General features: G+C 42.6%; 1 long non-coding RNA gene across 1 annotated transcript; it reads right to left on the bottom strand.

Moving 5' to 3' along the window:
• Positions 1–470: 470 nt before the first annotated feature.
• On the bottom strand, positions 471–4948 carry LOC308702454. Its single transcript, XR_014031606.1, has 4 exons — positions 4833–4948; positions 2976–3051; positions 2743–2835; positions 471–794 (listed from the first exon to the last, which is right to left on the bottom strand). It is a non-coding gene; the product is annotated as an uncharacterized lncRNA (long non-coding RNA).
• Between the last annotated feature and the right edge of the window lie 14857 nt (positions 4949–19805).

Below are 19805 nucleotides of genomic sequence, written 5' to 3'. Positions count from 1 at the left end.
ACGTCTTTTTAGCGTTCACTATTGACGTACATAGTGAACGTTCATTAGACATCTCTTTTAAATGTTGATTTTTGATGTCCAAGTAACATCTTTACAATATTGTAAATGAAAGTTTTCACAACGTCATTTCAACGTCACTTACAGACGTCTAAAGAACATTCATACAAAATTTTAAGATGCACAAACGAAATTAGCTTTACTATTAGCTTTATTAAACCATGTTTTGGTCATCAAACAGGCTTTTGTTCCAAGGTTGGATGACAACATGGTATTCAATAAAACTCATTCTAGTCATAGTAAAAGCAGTGTGCAGAACTACTGCTTTAAAATTGTAAATAATAAATTAATACCTATCCCTTTGATGCACCTGTCTAAAACATGCAAATACTTTTTAGTAGCCTTATATTTTTGCAATTGGAAATAAGTGACATCTGATTATTGATTAAAAAAAAAGCAAAAATAGTTTGAAATGACAATTTTTTTCCATCTTTAATGAGGTTTTCAGCAAATTATGAACAGGCTGATAAATAAAACAACTCTAATGGTTACACTGAACTGCCAAGTGAACAAAAAACAAATTACTCCAGACCAAGATTGGGGGTGGGTGGTTGGAAAGGGGGAGAGAGACATAAAGTCCCCTAAACTAGAAATAAACACACGCGCCTTACAGTACTCATGTAAAATTCCTCATTATTTCCACCCCTGTATGCCCTCCACGGCACGTTTAAGATGTTCTGCTGCATGATGCTTGATTGTAGCCTCTGTAGCTTCTTTATCCCATTTTATGACTGCAGCTGCAAGAGTTGAACAAAAACAAAAAATCCATAAGTAACATTGCAAGTTAACATACAATATTTTTATACCGGCTCATTGTTTACAAGCGTGGAGGAGGATTGTTCAAATTTATTGTATGTTGAATGACATATTTATGGATTTTTGTCAGTTTATTTAAAATGGTTTGTATTAGTCTTCGCAAGTTCACTTTGTAAACAACGGGGCGGTACTTCTGCCTACGTCCAGCATGAAACTGCATTGATTTGGACTTCAACAATTTGGTTACCGTTGAAGTCCATTGTGTGGAGAAAAATCCTGGAATGTTTTCCTCAAAAACTTAATTTCTTTTCCTCTGAAGAAAGAAAGACATGAATATCTTGGATGGCATTGGGGTGAGTAAATTATCAGGAAATTTTCATTTTGAGGTGAACTAATCCTTGAAGTGGCAATACTACAGTGACCAATGGTGACTGGTGTGGTATATGGCAGCAAACAAATGACTGAAAATGGGTTCTGTAAACTCGCGTCGCTGTATGTTAGGAAGGTGTAAGACTGCAATAGACAGTGGCCTTGGGTGACAAGATATTTAAGATAGCAATCATGAATTGAGAGAGACTGCATATAATAAAATTTCTCAAGCACAGCCCAAATGTAATGCTTTTGGATACTATAACTTCCATTTTAGCAAATACTAGATTACTTGTAGATGAGTTTAGAAAGAGGTAATCCAGTGAAGTATCCAGCTCCAGCGTTATCAGTTCTGCTGTCAGTACTGGAGAAATTGAGAAAATGCACTTACTATTTATTAATGAAATATAGATGTTATCTTGCAAATTCCATCTTTGCCAGCCGTTTCTATACGAGATAATATTAAATCATCTGTCTATGATGCATTTTTGATATTTGCAATGCAGAAGAGAGTTGTTGTAAAATGCAGTCTCTACTGTTGCATTGCGGTTACTTGTTTGATAATAAAAAAGAGCTATTTAAGTAAGGGATAATGTAAAGCAAGGCGGATGTTATAGCGAATACAACCCCGCAGGCTGATGCGGAGGGGTCTTGAATCTGCCTGAAGTGGTTGTATTCGCTATAACAACCGCCTCGCTCTACATTATCCCACTTATTACATGGCTACCCACCAAATAAATTAATAATTTGACATAAAAAATTGATTTAAAAAGGAGTTTATTCATTTAAAAAGGATTGTATTGCTTCTGCTAAAGAAAATACTCCGTTACGTCTCTACGGTTAGAATCCTGCGTCTATAGCAAACCTGTTTTTCATGGCAACGGTGTGTTATACTTAGCAGATGTGTTATCAAGAAATAACACACCGCTTTCTACATTAGAGTTCAACCAAGCCATGTAATAATGGACAATAATTTCGAGCAAGGGACGCTGTTTCCAACTTCAAGGTGGCTTATGTGTGTGCGCACCGAAACCGACCGCAACTAGACAAGGAAATTATATTTTAGGCTTTGTGTGCGCATTTAACCATCAAATACACAACAAAATATGTCAAAATGACCGGATTGGAGAGTATTCACTTAAACAGTTCATATCTTAAATTGATGTAAATAGTTTGGAGAAAAGGGGAGATTGGTATTATTTGATCTGCATTCAGTCTAATAAACCTTCTGATGATGGCATCATTAATGTGAATCAAACAAAAGGCAAAGAGAAAATACTCACAGCCCTTGAATGATTAACTTTGTCTTGATGAATTGTCTTAATGCTTACCCTCACTTTTGTCTATCTGAGTGCTTTTAATTTATTAAAATAGAACAATGTAAAAAAAAAAGTTAAAAAAAAAGAAATTAGTTCATTGCGTTTTTAAACTTTATGCATGTAGCATGTGCTTTTCAATTTGCAATTTTTTTAAAAGTTTGTTCAGTAGGTTACCAGTTTAAAAAGTACAATTGGGTATCATTTTATTATAATAATACTAACATAATTTGTGTACCTTTACCTTTCAAAAGTTTTAGTCGTCTCCAGAGGCAGTTTCTGCTTCTTCACCTTCCCCTTCATATTGAATTTTGCCATCAGCCGGTTGGTAAAGAGCCTGAAGAAACAAATTCACCATTTAGAAATTACATGTGTGTGGTAATCTACAGGAACTGTAGCATGGGTGAGAGTGCCAAGAGTGAATTAAAGAAATGGGGGCATGGGACACTGTTGTTTTCTGGAATCGATTAAACAAACCTCTTAGAAGTGACCATTTGCTCTGAGAAAGACCTCCCAGAGTATCTTGAGATTGGCCTTTGAACATTTTCAGAATCTGAAAGACAAAATTTGTCAAATATTACTTTATTGTTCGTAATAGTGGATATAGCTCTTGTAGCAAGTTGTGTGCCCATATAACTCGAGCAACCCCAGTGCAGAGCTCCTGCCTCTGTTGTACTGAGCGGACAGTGTAAAGATATCTAGGCTATATACTTCTGGCAAGGGCTGCACGATTTGGGGAAAATGTCATTGTCATTGGAATTATTGAGGTCAATATTGTGATTGAGATATGCAATCACGATATAATAAACAAATGGTTTCATGAGTCAACTTGCTTGGTTCTCAAGGAAAATGCACACACAGATTATTGATGATAATGCTGAAATGTGTATTTCTCGACTCAAACTAGCAACAACAACTTAATTATTGATAATACCTATAATGATCAATAAGCCATTGATGACTGGATAAAAACTCTTAAAACTTAATTGTAGCTAAGAAGACACACCTAAGAAGACTGCTGACAAGAAATGTATACACACACACACAGACACAGTATATTGCTTTTAAATTATTTAGCATATAGTTAACAAAATAATACTAATATAAATGAAAGTCAAAAGCCCACAGTCATACCTGGAAACAAATCCTGTTCAAATAGGATATATGGGCCATTCTACAGAATTGGTTTAAAGTTAAACAAATTTTTATGCAAGCAAATTTTATAATATCCAATGTAAACATTTCTAGTAATTGTGCAGTTAATCATCATATTGTATTTTCAGACAGGTTTGGAATATTTATCCTCTCCCCAAAATTGTGACTAATGAAACACAATAATATGAAAGTCAACAACAATTACAATTTTAACTATTCCAAGTGTAATTTTTCCTTTGTAAAAAGCATACATTTTATCATACGTATTTCAAAGTTAAGGATTCATTAGTATTGTCTAAAAACATTCATATTTCGTCTCAAGCATATATATTTTATGATACATTAATATAGGGCGTATACATTTTAATTTGCAGTGTAATAGCATATGTTTAAAACATTGCATTTTATTTAAACAACATATTTCATGAACATATTTCAGCAGATTTTTACTCATCTCAGTATTGCAATATAGTTAAGGAAAAGCTAAACTATAATAGCGTTACGTTCATGTAAAAATAGCATGTTGTAATTGTAGTAAACGAGCATCTGAGCCGTTCATTCACGCATACAAACGCGATTCATATTAGAACAAAGATATTTACGTTTGAATAGCGCGCGCTTTCAGCGGGTGATTAGCAGATAATGAGTTGCCATGAGAACGACTAACGTCTCTCTTTTTATATAGATTACATAAACAGAATATTCTCTTTCGTTTTGAATTAGATAATTAAAAAGTAAACACTTAAATTATTATAAAGATTACTCTTGACAGTGTGTATTTGCTGAGTTTTGCTTACGTTTAGAGACCTGCTCCAGAAAAAAAGTTAATGTAGAAGGAGAGGCAGAAAGCACACAAAAGCATAATGTTTTGTTTCGATTGCAAGTGGACACATAAAAAAGACATTTTACAGTTTATTTTTCCATATTTCAAGTCTGTATGACCATAAATGACGGAGTATTTTAAGTCTATTTTGCTGCTATGTGGAAAAAACAAAACAAAAAAAAACAGCAGAACACGCGGGCGCATTTGTCGACTTTTCGGTTAATGTGCCCGCGCAAATTGCCGCAGTTTTAAGAAGTTTTTCAAGGTATTAGGGGGCATGTGTGACTTCCAATTCATCTGATATCATCTCTCAACTGAATAACATATTAAATTAATTTTTTTTAATGTTTACTTACCTGTTTTAGGGTTTTAGTCCAATTAAGGCAGTGTCTCTCTCCACGTGTCAGCAGCCTCTTTCATCGGCAGGATACTTTTCCTGGTGACTTTGCAGTGTGACGTGCGATTCTTCTTCTTTGATTTTTTAACGGCGGTCGCAAACTGTTTTAGTGCATTACCGCCACCCTCAGGTTATAAATGATCTCTGGCTTACATGCTATGTCATTATACGAAATAAATAAATAAAACAAATGATTTTATCCAGCTTGGTAGCTCTTAGAAACTAAAAATAAATATTACATTATTTTATGGCCTGATGATTTATTTAATATTTCTTTTAAAATCCCTCCCATGCCCTAAATTTTCCTCTTCACTATGCTATCATATTTATTACACATCATAACAATACTCTGCTGATCAGGTACATTGCAATTATTACATAAACCAGTATCATGCTTCCCTATTAGATGCAGAGTTTTGTTTGGTCTAGTGTGCCCTAACTGTAACCTTGCAATGATTTCCCCCTTCGTACCCCAACTTAAGGGTTTATAAACATAGTTCCCCTCCCTTGTTTCCTCTATTCTATTGTTCCTGCCACATTCTCATAACTTCTTTCTTTATTATCGATTTAGCTTCTGATTTTCCTTCTTTGCTGTATATTGAAATATTTTGTGCTAGGGTTAGGGTAACCCTAACCCTAAACCTAACCCTAATCTCACACATACGTATTTGCTATATTTGTTCATCAGTACAGGATTCTGTGTCCTCCAATGACATCAGGACATTTTGTGATGAGATATATGTGCTAAATCAACATTGAATTAGGAGTCTTTACAAAAACAAAAATACACATATGATCCCACTCCAACATTTTTTATATAAATCTGTAACATTTTAGGCCCTTTATGGGCTCAACCCTATTTGGAAGATCCAGAGAATCATGAAGCGTGCTCTGCACCACTTGATAGTGGGTTGTAATTCTACTGAATTGCTTTTAATGCTGGAAATGTGCATGCACTGTGCAAGTTTGAGCACACATTCACATTCAAAATTTCACAGTTTCTATTACTTAATCCATATATCAAATAAATAATTGATTCATTTTAGAATGATTGCATAATATCAACTTATTATGCAATATCATTTGCCATTTTCATAATAATGTGATTATTTTAATTTTTTTATTTACCAGTATTTCGTATGACTATTTGTCAAAAAACTTTTTGCATTTCACAATGACACATTTCAGATTGGTTCAGATACTGAAATAGTCTTCTGTCCAAAAGGAGTCCTGGCTTTCTTGCACATCCATACATATCCACAGTAAGGGTCCCTATTCAGATGTTCGATATTAAACCAAATTTGCACTTCCACAGATGTCCAAAGGGTTCCCTAGTCAGATGTTCAGATTTTGAACCAGTTTTGCATGTCCACAGACATCCAAAAGAGTCCCTAGTCAGACGTTCAGATATTAAACCAGTTTTGCACGTCCATAGACGTCCAAAAAAGTCCCTAGTCAGACGTTCAGATATTGAATCTGTTTTGCACGTCCACAGACGTCCAAAAGAGTCCCTAGTCAGATGTTCAGATTTTGAACCAGTTTTGCACGTCCACAGACGTCAAAAAGAGTCCCTAGTCAGACGTTCAGATATTAAACCAGTTTTGCACGTCCACAGACGTCAAAAAGAGTCCCTAGTCAGACGTTCAGATATTAAACCAGTTTTGCATGTCCATAGACGTAAAAAAGAGTCCCTAGTCAGACGTTCAGATATTAAACCAGTTTTGCACGTCCATAGACGTAAAAAAGAGTCCCTAGTCAGACGTTCAGATTTTGAACCAGTTTTGCACGTCCACAGACGTCAAAAAGAGTCCCTAGTCAGACGTTCAGATATTAAACCAGTTTTGCACGTCCACAGACGTCAAAAAGAGTCCCTAGTCAGACGTTCAGATATTAAACCAGTTTTGCACGTCCATAGACGTAAAAAAGAGTCCCTAGTCAGACGTTCAGATTTTGAACCTGTTAAGCACGTCCACAGACGTCAAAAAGAGTCCCTAGTCAGACGTTCAGATATTAAACCAATTTTGCACGTCCATAGACGTAAAAAAGAGTCCCTAGTCAGACGTTTAAATATTGAACCTGTTTTGCACGTCCACAGACGTAAAAAAGAGTCCCTAGTCAGACGTTTAAATATTGAACCTGTTTTGCACGTCCACAGACGTCCAAAAGAGTCCCTAGTCAGACGTTCAGATTTTGAACCAGTTTTGCACGTCCACAGACGTCAAAAAGAGTCCCCAGTCAGACGTTCAGATTTTGAACCAGTTTTGCACGTCCACAGACGTCAAAAAGAGTCCCCAGTCAGACGTTTAAATTTCGAACCTGTTTTGCACGTCCAAAGACGTCGAAAAAAGTCCCTATTCAGACGTTCAGATATTTAACCAGTTTTGCACGTCCACAGACGTCCATAGGGGGTCCTAGTTAGACGTTCAGATTTTGAACCAGTTTTGCACGTCCACAGACGTCCATAGGGGGTCCTAGTCAGACGTTCAGATATTGAACAAGTTTTGCACGTCCACAGACGTCAAAAAGAGTCCCTTGGCAGACGTTCAGATTTTTAACCAGTTTTGCACGTCCACAGACGTCCATAGGGGGTCCTAGTTAGACGTTCAGATTTTGAACCTGTTTTGCACGTCCACAGACGTCCAAAAGAGTCCCTAGTCAGACGTTCAGATTTTGAACCAGTTTTGCACGTCCACAGACGTCCATAGGGGGTCCTAGTCAGACGTTCAGATATTGAACAAGTTTTGCACGTCCACAGACGTCAAAAAGAGTCCCTTGGCAGACGTTCAGATGTTTAACCAGTTTTGCACGTCCACAGACGTCCATAGGGGGTCCTAGTTAGACGTTCAGATTTTGAACCTGTTTTGCACGTCCACAGACGTCAAAAAGAGTCCCTAGTCAGACGTTCAGATATTGAACCAGTTTTGCACGTCCACAGACGTCCATAGGGGGTCCTAGTCAGACGTTCAGATTTTGAACCAGTTTTGCACGTCCACAGACGTCAAAAAAAGTCCCTATTCAGACGTTCAGATATTGAACCAGTTTTGGACGTCCACAGATGTCCATAGGGGGTCCTAGTCAGACGTTCAGATTTTGAACCAGTTCTGCACGTCCACAGACGTCAAAAAAAGTCCCTATTCAGACGTTCAGACATTTAACCAGTTTTGCACGTCCACAGACGTCCATAGGGGGTCCTAGTTAGACGTTCAGATTTTGAACCTGTTTTGCACGTCCACAGACGTCAAAAAGAGTCCCTAGTCAGACGTTCAGATTTTGAACCTGTTTTGCACGTCCACAGACGTCCATAGGGGGTCCTAGTCAGACGTTCAGATTTCGAACCTGTTTTGCACGTCCACAGACGTCAAAAAGAGTCCCTAGTCAGACGTTCAGATTTTGAACCTGTTTTGCACGTCCATAGACGTCCATAGGGGGTCCTAGTCAGACGTTCAAATTTTTAACCTGTTTTGCACGTCCACAGGACGTACAAAAGTGGTTCTGAACTGACAGACGTTATACAGACATGATCTGAACGTCTATCTGACGTCGCGTGTTTGCTGGGCATTGTTAATGATATGATTTCAGATAATAACCTAGATGTGCTGTGTTTGACAGAAACCTGGCTAAAACCAAACGATTACATTACTTTAAATGAGTCCACCCCGCAAGATTACCGTTATAAACATGAGCCTCGTCTGAAACGCAAAGGGGGTGGTGTTGCTGTAATTTATAGTAATAGTTTCAAAACCACTAAGAAATCAAGTTTTAAATATAATTCTTTTGAAGCATTGGTGCTTAATGTAAAAATATATAGTGTAAACGATAAATCACGTTTGAGATTTGTGCTGGCTACTGTATACAGGCCACCAGGGCACCATACAGACTTTATCAAAGAATTTGCGGACTTTCTATCAGAATTAATATTGACTGCAGATAAAGTACTAATTGTTGGTGATTTTAATATACACATCGATAAAGAAAAAGATGCATTGGGATTGGCATTTAAAGACATTGTACACTCAATTGGAGTTAGACAACACGTGTCAGGACCTACTCACTGTCGTAATCATACTCTAGATCTAATATTATCACATGGAATAGATGTTGATGCCGTTGAAATTCTGCAGCAGAGCGACGACATCTCAGATCATTATCTAGTCTTGTGTAAACTTCATTTAGCCAAGGCTGCAAAGCCGTCTCCGTGTTTCAAATATGTTAGACCTATCACTTCTGCCACTAAAGATTGCTTTATTAATAATCTTCCTGATCAGTTTCACCATCTCAGCATCCCAGATAGCTTAGAAGAACTTGATATTGCAAGAGAAACTTTTAACTCTCTCTTTTCCAGCACTTTAGACACAGTTGCTCTGTTGCGCTTAAAGAAGATTAAAGAAAATAGTCCAACGCCGTGGTACAACGAACACACTCAGGCCCTTAACCCCCTGGGGTCGATGGTATCGCCGGCGATACCAGCTCGCTTTTTTTCAGTTCAGTTCAAAAGAAATTAATTTTGCTCTGTGGACTTTGATATTACAAGCAAGTTTCATACATAAATCGATTCTGTTAAATGTGTATTATTTTTGTGTATACTCACAATAAAAACAAAGTGTTGTGCTTTTTGCCAAATAAAGAAAAATAAACGTGATGCGAGTTCTGCCTTCTCTCTGTCAGTGAAGACCATTCTGAAACGCGTCCGAAAATGAACTGTAACTCAGCGAATACTCAGTCAAACAGGCATACAGACACACAGGCATGAAGCTTGAATTCTATTCTTTTAAATGATGTAATTTATATAAAAAACAAATATTCTCATCTTGTGAAATCTGTATTAAAAGAGAGCGATTCCAGTCGAGCTCATTAGAGCTAATTCAAATGTAATGTGACACGCCCACGGAGAGCGCGTGCTATTCAAACGCAAATTACTGAGGCAATCCAAGCAAACCTGTGAACGCCCCCATATCAGCTCGAGAAAACACAAGTTTAATCATATCATTGTAGCCTACTGTTTACACCATCTGGCAGCGCTGTGAGGAATAATAATAATGGAAAATCTACCTCAGAGTGCGGGTATTGCAGGAGAGAGGATCCGAATATGTAGTACGTTTTTTTGTCCTTCTCAAGTTAATCGCGTTTCTGTGAATGAATGAACGGCAGCCGCAGAGATGCGCTCTGTTTATCACAGCTCGCAAAAAGACAGTTTAAATTTAAATTGCGTCTCTGTGTGAATGAATGATGATGTTTTAGCAAACTGTATTGCTATACTGAGTTGAGTAAAAATCGACAGAAATATGTTGAAATAAAATGTAGGCTATTTGTATAAGCAACGTATTAAACTGAAAATTAACATTTATATGCCCTAATATTTCATAAAAACAACATTAGAGTCAGGCGTTTCTGTTTGTGAATGAATGTTTCGGTTTTAGCAAACTGTATTGCTATACTGAGAAAAATCGACTGAAATATGTTGAAATAGAATGTATTTGTATAAGCAACGTATTAAACTGCAAATTAACATTTATATTTCATATAATAAAAATGAAAGACCTATGTTACAGACATATGAAAGACAACATTTCGTTGATTAGTTTTGGATAGATTATACATTTTTACTGTAAAATATCTGCCACCTCAAATAAGCTTTTGTTTGCCAATATTTGCTCATGTTAAATATAGTATGTTTTGTCAAAAATAAAGTAATCAAATAATCAATCAAATCCTTAACTTTGAAATATGTATGATAAAATGTATACTTTAGTTTTTACAAAGAAAGATTACACTTGAATTGTTGTTGTAATTGTAACCTTTTTAATAAAAAAAATATATATTTACAAGGTAGATGTAAACAAACTATTAAAAGGTAAATATAAGCCTTTTCTTTAAATAATTTTATTGTGTTTTATTAGTGACAAATTTGGGGAGAGGATAAATATTCCAAAACTGAAAATACAGTATGAGAATTAACTGCACAATTACTAGACATGTTTACCTTGGATATTATAGGCCAAATTGCAAGCACAATATGTGGAAAAATAAAAAAGAATTGAGATGCTTCCAACTGTTGCTCTTGCATTCTTGTGGCTCAGTGACTCACCTGAATGAATGGCTAATTAAGTATGCGGCCCCATTGTCTCCTCGGGTGTGAACCACTAAATATGCATGATCGTTGACACCCACTCCGCATGTTGCCTTTCCAAACAGAAAGTGCTTTGCAAAATTCAAATCAATGTATTATGTTATGTGAATGATAAGGCAGGGTGATTTTCACATAATTTTGAAGAAAAAACACTAGGTGATGACATCCATTAGACAAAAGTCTTATTGGCACATATTTAGAATGTGTTTTATGGCCTTATTTAAGAAACTTTAGTTTTTAGTTTTTTCAATAACCATGCATAAACATTATTCTCTCAAAAATGCAGACATGTACATTCTTGTTGCTCACATATTATGCATATTAGCCCTGTTTGTGCTAAATAGTGTGTAAATTTTTTTTGCCATTAATATGTTTATAAGCAACTGAAAAAAGCACAAATGTCAGGTCATGTCAGAACATCTCAAGGACCCCAAAAACAGCCCAGACCCCAGAGGGTTAAGAGAGCAGCCAGAAAAATGGAGCGCAACTGGAAGAAAACAGAACTAGAGGTATTTCGCATTTCATGGAAGGAGAGCTCGATTGCTTACAGAGAGGCCTTAAAAGCTGCTAGATCTGCTTATTTTTCAAACCTATTAGAAGAAAATAAACATAATCCTAGGTATTTATTTGAAACGGTGGCTAAACTAACGAAAAAGAAAGCTTCAAGCACCGAAGTTTCCAAGCAACACAGCAGTAATGACTTTATGAACTTCTTCACTTATAAGATTGATAATATCAGAGAGAAAATTATAACTATGCAACACAGCAAAATCCCAAGAGTAAAATTAACTCTGTTCAGAGAACATTTGGTCCCTCTCTACAGAGAGTTAAAATAACTCTGAATCAGAGTTAAAGTTAATGAGATACTTAAGTGATTAATTAAGTGATGATTGGGCATTGATGATAAACACCTGCTGTCAACAAGTTCTCAGCAGAGGAGGATTAAACAACTCCATTAACAGCATTACCAGAGGGGTATTGCACAAAAGTAGAATTAAGAAAGCCAGGATAACAGAACAGTCGCGACTTGACCTAGTTTAATCAGTGCATCCTGGCTTAATCCGTATCATAGTTTGGATAAATGCGCGTTCACAGCATTCTTAAAAAGATCACGAAATCGATCACAGAATCACCGATGCAAAAATGGACAAAACCCGTGCGGCATAGGCCTACTTTTCGCCTAATGAGCAACAGCTTCTTATGGAGACGTATAAAGAAGTGAAACATATATGTAAAAAAGGCAATACAGCTGCTGTAATAAAGCAAAGGGAGAATGCTTGGCAATCAATAGCGGACCGATTGAATGCATAAGTAGTCCAAATAACCAGTGCTCCACTGAAACCCTTATAATTACAATTCAAGGAGTTAGGCCCTACTTGTCATTTTCAAAAATAATTGTATACTTTGCCTTAAATGTGACCAGTGGACATGCATTTAACATGTAGAACAATTGCAAACACCTACCCACTATGTGCATCTATTTGATCTTTTTAGTTTATTTTATGTCAATAATCTGTTTAATCTTTACTCTTATCAATTTGTATGTAGGTTTTGTTTCTAATTGATTTGATGTAGGTAATCTATAATCAGATAATTTGCTCTATTTTTATCCATCTAATATCCCCACATCATCACATAGCCTTCACCATACCTAGAGATTGACATGGAGTTCTTTCCATAAGATCATCTCTCAATGCAAATCATTAGGCTAACTGAAATAAAACGTACTCGGTTACTAATGTAACCTCGGTTCTCTCTAGAAGAGGGAACGAGTATTGCGTAAGTAGCTTACGCATCGGAAAGTCTTCTTTCTTCGAGATCTGAAGCCAAAAAATTATCCTTAATTTTGTATTCATTGTCAACGCAGTGCAGCAGCCGACAGACCTAGGCAGGCTATATAAGCGTGCTCATTGGCTGCTCGGCTGCAACTGCTTAAGCCTATCGGTGAGCGCTCTGAACGCGGCAACCAATGAGGGCGCTTCGCGCCCTCCACACCCTTCTAACCGTCAGAATGGGTGTGGCCAGCGTGTATATATTCAGCGCTCACAGGCTAAAATTCTGGTTTTCGCAGTCTGAAGCGCAAAAGCTCGTGGCGCGACACGGCAGGTTACGCAATACTCGTTCCCTCTTCTAGAGAGAACCGAGGTTACATTAGTAACCGAGTACGTTCTCTTACGAGAGGTTCTCTCGTATTGCGTAAGTAGCTTACGCATCGGGAACCCTTTGTCAACGCCGTGTGCGCCGAGCATCCAGCCCATGAATCCCAGGGGAACCGGGGAAAACACTCTGCTGGGAAATGTGGCCGGTCGGAGAGACGGGCCAGCGCAGTACATGCACTTCATGCAGCATATGAAATAGAGCGGCGCGGCCGGTCTATAAACATAACAGTACAAACAGTAGGGCCGGCGGAGCGAGCCCATACAGTACATAAGCACTCATAAGGGTAGGAGAAAACGACATAGTCGGTCTCACATGAAGAGAAAAATTCCCGCGCGGCAGAGAATAATGCGGGCGGCCAGCAGCGCGGGCCAGCACCGATAACAGCGCGTAACGGGAAATAGGAAACAGAACGGATCAGCCGGTCTGAGTCAAACACTTCACCCTGAGTAGTTACCAGAATAGCGCCAGCATATGAACGTGGTCTGCACACGGGAGCTGGGCAGAGCATACATGTCACTTATGCTGACAATATTTTTGCCTGTAGGGCAGGAACTTCCAGGTTATAAAACCTCACGAATGTTGACGGGGAAGCCCAGCCCGCCGCCATACAAATGTCGTGGATAGAAATTCCGCTGGACCAGGCCCACAACGAGGCCATGCCTCTAGTGGAGTGGGCTCTGATGCCCAGAGGGCACTGCAGGTGTTTGGAGGCATAAGCTGCTGCTATCGCGTCCACTATCCACCTGGACAAGCTCTGCTTCGAGGCGGCAAGACCTTTGGTGCGTCCGCCAAAGGAAACAAAGAGCTGCTCTGAACGCCTGAAAGCGGCGGAGCGCGTGATGTAAACTCTCAGCGCCCGGACAGGGCATAGGAGGTTATCACTGTCCCCACTATCGGATGCTGGCAGAGCCGAGAGGGAAATAACTTGTGCCCTAAACGGGGTTCCAATCGCTTTGGGGATGTAACCGTGCCTCGGTCTGAGAATGACTTTCGAGTCATTCGACCCGAACTCGAGACATGCAGGGCTAACAGCGTGCAAATCACCCACTCGTTTGACTGAAGACAGAGCTATCAGAAAAACGGTTTTAAGCGACAGATACTTTAGATCCGCGGATTCAAGCGGTTCAAAGGGAAAAGCCTTTAGGGCCGCCAGGACCAAGGACAGATCCCACGAGGGAACCGAGGGGGGCCGCGGGGGATTCATCCGTCTAGCTCCTCTGAGGAAGCAGATAATGAGCTCATTCCTTCCCATTGCCCGGCCGCGCGTCGTCTCAGCGAACGCTGTAATAGCGGCCACATATACTTTGAGCGTGGAAGGGGATCTGCCCTTTTCCAACAGCTCTTGTAAGAAGGAGAGCACCCGCGGGACCCCGCATGCGCGCGGATCCAGGTTTTGAGTAGCGCACCATTTAGAAAACACCGACCATTTAGACGCATAGAGCCGTCTCGTGGAGGGGGCTCTCGACTGTGTGATCGTGTTCACGACCCCTTCTGACAGGTCAACGGGTATCCGTTGATCACCCATGCATGCAGCGACCAGCGCTCTGGATGGGAATGCCAGATCGATCCAGCGGCTTGGGAGAGGAGATCCTTTCTCACCGGGATCGGCCACGGGGGTGAGTGCGACAGCCTCACTAGCTCTGGGTACCAAGTTTGGTTTTCCCATCGCAGGGCTATAAGCAGCACTGAGTGGTGCGTTTCTCTGATCCTCGAAATGACCTGTGGCAACAGGGAGATCGGAGGAAAAGCATACAGCGGGAGGCTGGGCCATGTCTGGGACAGCGCGTCCTCGCTCTTCGAATAAAACTTCGGGCATTGAGCATTGTCTTTCGACGCAAAGAGGTCGATTTCCACTCTGCCGAATAGGCGCCAGAGAAACTGGACTGTCTGGGGTTGCAGAGACCATTCTCCCGGGGGAATGTTGTCCCTGGACAGTCTGTCTAGACCGACATTCAGGTGGCCCGGTACGTGCGCGGCTCTCAGCGAGCGCAGCGAGCGGTAAGCCCACACGAGAAGGCGTTCTGTCAGCCTGCACAGATTCCTGGATCTGACACCGCCCTGTCGGTTCACATAGGATACCACGGACATGTTGTCCGAGCGGACTAGCACATGGTGATCCCGTATGAATGGGAGGAAGCGCCTGAGCGCGTTCTCGACCGCTATCATCTCCAAACAGTTTATGTGGAGGCATTTTTCCCGGTCTGACCATAGGCCAAAAGCCGGTTTGCCCTCAAACAGAGCGCCCCAGCCTGAGGTGGAAGCGTCCGTCGAGATAATTTTGCGGTGTGAGATAGCTCCCATTGTCACTCCCCGCTGGTACCAGTCGGCCGCTAACCAGGGCTTCAGAGCTGAAACGCAGCTCTGAGTCACTCTGATGCGGATACCGCCGGAAGCCCATGCTCTGTGAGGCACTCGGGCATTCAGCCAGCATTGTAGTGGGCGCATTCGTAAAAGACCCAGCCGAAGCACTGCTGCGGCTGAGGCCATACAACCTAGTAGCCTCTGAAATGTTTTGAGAGGTACGGTGCTGCCCGGCCGGAAGGACGCGGCCAGGCGTCGAATGCAACGCGCTCGCTGTGTCGACAGGCGGGCCTTGTACTGATGTACCTGACCGTCGAAGGCGAATCTCAAGAATGGCCTGTGACGGGGTATTATCAGGATCTGAAAAGCACGCGTCTTTTAGATCGAGAGATATAAACCAGTCCCTCGGGCGAATTTGCGCGAGAATTTGTCTGGTTGTGAGCATTTTGAACGGTCTTCTCATAAGAGCCTCGTTCAAACGTCTCAGATCCAAAATTGGTCTGAGAGCTCCGTCCTTCTTGGGAACGAGGAAATAACGGCTGTAAAAGCCTGACTCGCTCATGGAAGGGGAAACCGGTTCCATAGCCCTTTTGCACAGAAGTGTAGCTATTTCTGCTCGAAGTAGATGTGCTACTTCCCCATTCACTCTGGTCTCGATACGCGCTTGAAAGCGCGGAGGGCGGCGAGCGAACTGCAGAGTATAGCCCTGTTTTACTGTGCTTAGCACCCGTTCTGATGCGCCTGGAATAGTTTCCCACGCTTTTGCGTGTGCAGCCAGGGGCAGAATGGCCTCCGGGCTCCGATCACCGCGCATCGCGGGCTCGAGAGCTCGAAACGGAGGGGCGGGCGCGGCGCGCGCGCTCTTGGTGCTTAGATACGGCAGATCTCACGCAGCGATAGCTGGCCGTTTTACACACAGTGTCCCGGTGGCTTTAGACGGGGAACATAAAGTGTGAGGCGCGACGCGCGATGGCGGCGTCGGGGGCGAAAATGTTCGTTAGTATGTGTGAGCGCTCGAGGGCGGGCACAGGAGTTACATTCAGGGGCGGGCGCGGCGCGCGCGCTCTTGGTGGTTAGATACGGCGGATCGCACGTAGCGATAGCTGGCCGTTTTACACACAGTGTCCCGGTGGCTTTGGACGGGGAACATATAGTGTGAGGCGCGAAAATGTAGTTAGTATGTGTGAGCGCTCGAGGGCGGGCACAGGACTCACATTTAAAACATGACCGGTCGTGCGAGGCCGTGTGACAGAGCGGGCAGTGAGTAGGTGTGGGCACGGAGAAGTGGACACGTGACCTACTTTTAACACTAAAGCGGCTTTTGCCTGCTTCATGAGAGTGGGCTCTGTGAGAGACACGGGATGTATAGTGCTTGTGTACAGGGGTGAGCACAGAACGTGGGCACATTCACTGTACTAGAAACACATACGGCGTCAGCCGTGCAACCAGACATTATCCTCTTTTGAAATTTTTCTGGGTGGCCGTGAGAACGGCGGATGCGCGCAGGCGAGCGGGTAGATACCGGCTCGTTGACTGCGGGGTAAACAGCTGCAGTAGCCGTGGCAACGGGGACTGACAGAGCGTTAAGCTTCGACGGTGGTCCAGCCGCAGCGCTGCGGGATTTAACCGTCTTTTCTTCTCTCGTGTTTAGACGCTCAAAAATACTCGAGCACCCTGAGAAGGTGTGGTGCGAGGGGCGGGTTCGCTTTCTGTAAGTAAGAAAGACTGGCCGCGAGCTCGGAGAAGCAAGCAGCATAAATTTTATTTTCCCCGAGAGCTGGGATCGAACGCGGATCTCTCGCATGAAAGTCTATGATTCTGCCACTGAGCCACAGGGGAAACACATAAGCTTTCAGTTAGCGCGAGCATATAAAAAGCGACCTCATGTGTCGCGTCGGCGTTTGTTTGCAGGCGAGCGTGTTTAAAACAGGCTCGTATACTGCAATAGTAATATTTCCAGTCGCCTGAACTTAAGAGGGGACTGAGAAATGTGTGAGGATTGGCGGTTGTCCAGCCGTAGCGAGACTAACACACTCTCTTCTCTTTTCGCCGGTGAGTGAGGCGCGCACGCTGAACGCTGCTCGTGACCGTCCGCTTTGTCATCCCTTGAACGGCGCAATCTGCGCGGCCCAACGAGGGAGAGAGCGGGCTTGTTTTCTGTATGTAAGAAAAACTGGCCGCGAGCTCGGAGAAGCGAACAGCATAAACTTTAACTGCCGCGAGAGCGGGGACCGAACCCCGGTCTCTGGCTTGACAGTCTAGGATTCCGCCACTGAGCCACAGGGGAGAATACATTAATATCATGTCTTGTGACGGTGTTTGCTTGCAGGCGAGCGTGTATTTATAACAGGCTCGTATACTGCAATAGTAACAATTCCAGTCGCCTGAACTTAAGAGGGGACTGAGAAATGTGTGAGAATGGAGGTTATAGTCCAGGCCACGGCGGGACGAAAACACTCTGTTCCCCTTTCACCAGTGACGCGCGAGGACGGAGTAGCTTTCTTGTAACGTAAAGAGAGCTCAGACCGTCCACTCCTGCCATCCCTTGTGAGCGGCGCAGTTTGCGCGGCTCGAACAGAGGGAGAGGAAACTCGCTCCGAGACCGTCCGCTCCTGCCATCCCTCGTGAGCGGCGTATTGCACGGCTCGAACAGAGGGAGAGGAAACTCGCTCCGAGACCGTCCGCTTCTGCCATCCCTCGTGAGCGGCTCAGTTTGCGCGGCTCGAACAGAGGGAGAGGAAACTGGCTCCGAGACCGTCCGCTCCTGCCATCCCTCGTGAGCGGCGTATTGCACGGCTCGAACAGAGGGAGAGGAAACTCGCTCCGAGACCGTCCGCTTCTGCCATCCCTTGTGAGCGGCGTATTGCACGGCTCGAACAGAGGGAGAGTACGGGTATCTATCACATTCGCCTCATCTCCTGTCGCGGCGGCGGCGCGGGCAGAGCCGGCGGTTGAGCGGCCGGGAGGGAGAGGGCGAGAGAGAGCTCGAGGGAGAGGTTCCGGCGAGCTCCTCAGTCACAACAGTCTCCGGTGGTCGCTGCGAGCGGCGCTTCTTATTGCGCGGTCCGGCAGGGACAGGCGGAGCGACAGCTTGGTCGAAAGCTTCAAGTCGAGCCCGCACAGTCGACATTGAAAGCTCTTCGCACTCGGAGAGTGCGGTGGCGGCGTGCCCGCGGCCCAGGCGGAGAGCGCAGAGAGGTGGCGGTCTCCGTTGCTGAGCGGGGCGCGGCACGAGCCGCAAAAACGAGGCGTTTTTACAAAAACGCCTCGTGCTCTTTTAGAGTACACACAGAAACAGTAATAATGTAAAGGATATGTCGCCGGATAGCGTAGCAGGCACGGATGGCTGAAGGCGGCGAAAACGGCCGGCTTCCTCAGGCGCTGTCCTAAGCTTGCTGGTCGCTGGTTTCAACGGCGGCGGCTCTCAAGATCCAGCGATGCGAAGAGCGTCGCTGAAGACAAGAAAATCAGAATTTTAGCCTGTGAGCGCTGAATATATACACGCTGGCCACACCCATTCTGACGGTTAGAAGGGTGTGGAGGGCGCGAAGCGCCCTCATTGGTTGCCGCGTTCAGAGCGCTCACCGATAGGCTTAAGCAGTTGCAGCCGAGCAGCCAATGAGCACGCTTATATAGCCTGCCTAGGTCTGTCGGCTGCTGCACTGCGTTGACAATGAATACAAAATTAAGGATAATTTTTTGGCTTCAGATCTCGAAGAAAGAAGACTTTCCGATGCGTAAGCTACTTACGCAATACGAGAGAACCTCTCGTAAGAGAACCATGCCAATCTCTAGGTATGGTGAAGACTATGTGATGATGTGGGGCTATTTTAATTCCAAAGGCCAAGGGAACTTTATCAGGATGCATAGTATCCTGTATCCATGAAGTAACTGGCCTTTAAAAATAAAAATCTGCCTGCCTCTATGGGAATTTAACATAGGGGTGTCCAGACTTATGCACCCTGTATTTTAAGGAAGAACATTTATTTATTTACGATACATTATTCATTCACAAAGAAAATTGGTGTCCTTAAAGGTTGGTTTTTCCTAATTTCTTTAGTTAAGGCATTAAGTTCAATTTCCAAAAGATGATTTTTTTATTCCTCTTTTTAGTCAACTTTAGCATGGGTGTCTAAACTTATGCATAGCACTGTATCTCATCAACTGCAATAAAATATAATATATTGATATTTTTTCTCATTCAACAGTACATTTCTACTCTATACTTGCATATATATATATACATAGTCTATATTCTATTTCTCATATTGTATTGTATACTTTTGCACTGTGTTGGCCTTCATTGTGGACAGTAAAGTAATAATTGCTCAGGAAAATCTGCTT

This window comes from Scardinius erythrophthalmus (genome assembly GCF_964197995.2).
Source record: "Scardinius erythrophthalmus genome assembly, chromosome: 14".
NCBI lineage: Eukaryota > Metazoa > Chordata > Actinopteri > Cypriniformes > Leuciscidae > Scardinius > Scardinius erythrophthalmus.
The sequence above is the reverse complement of the archived record's forward strand: the minus strand, read 5'-3'. Positions and strand labels throughout refer to the sequence as shown.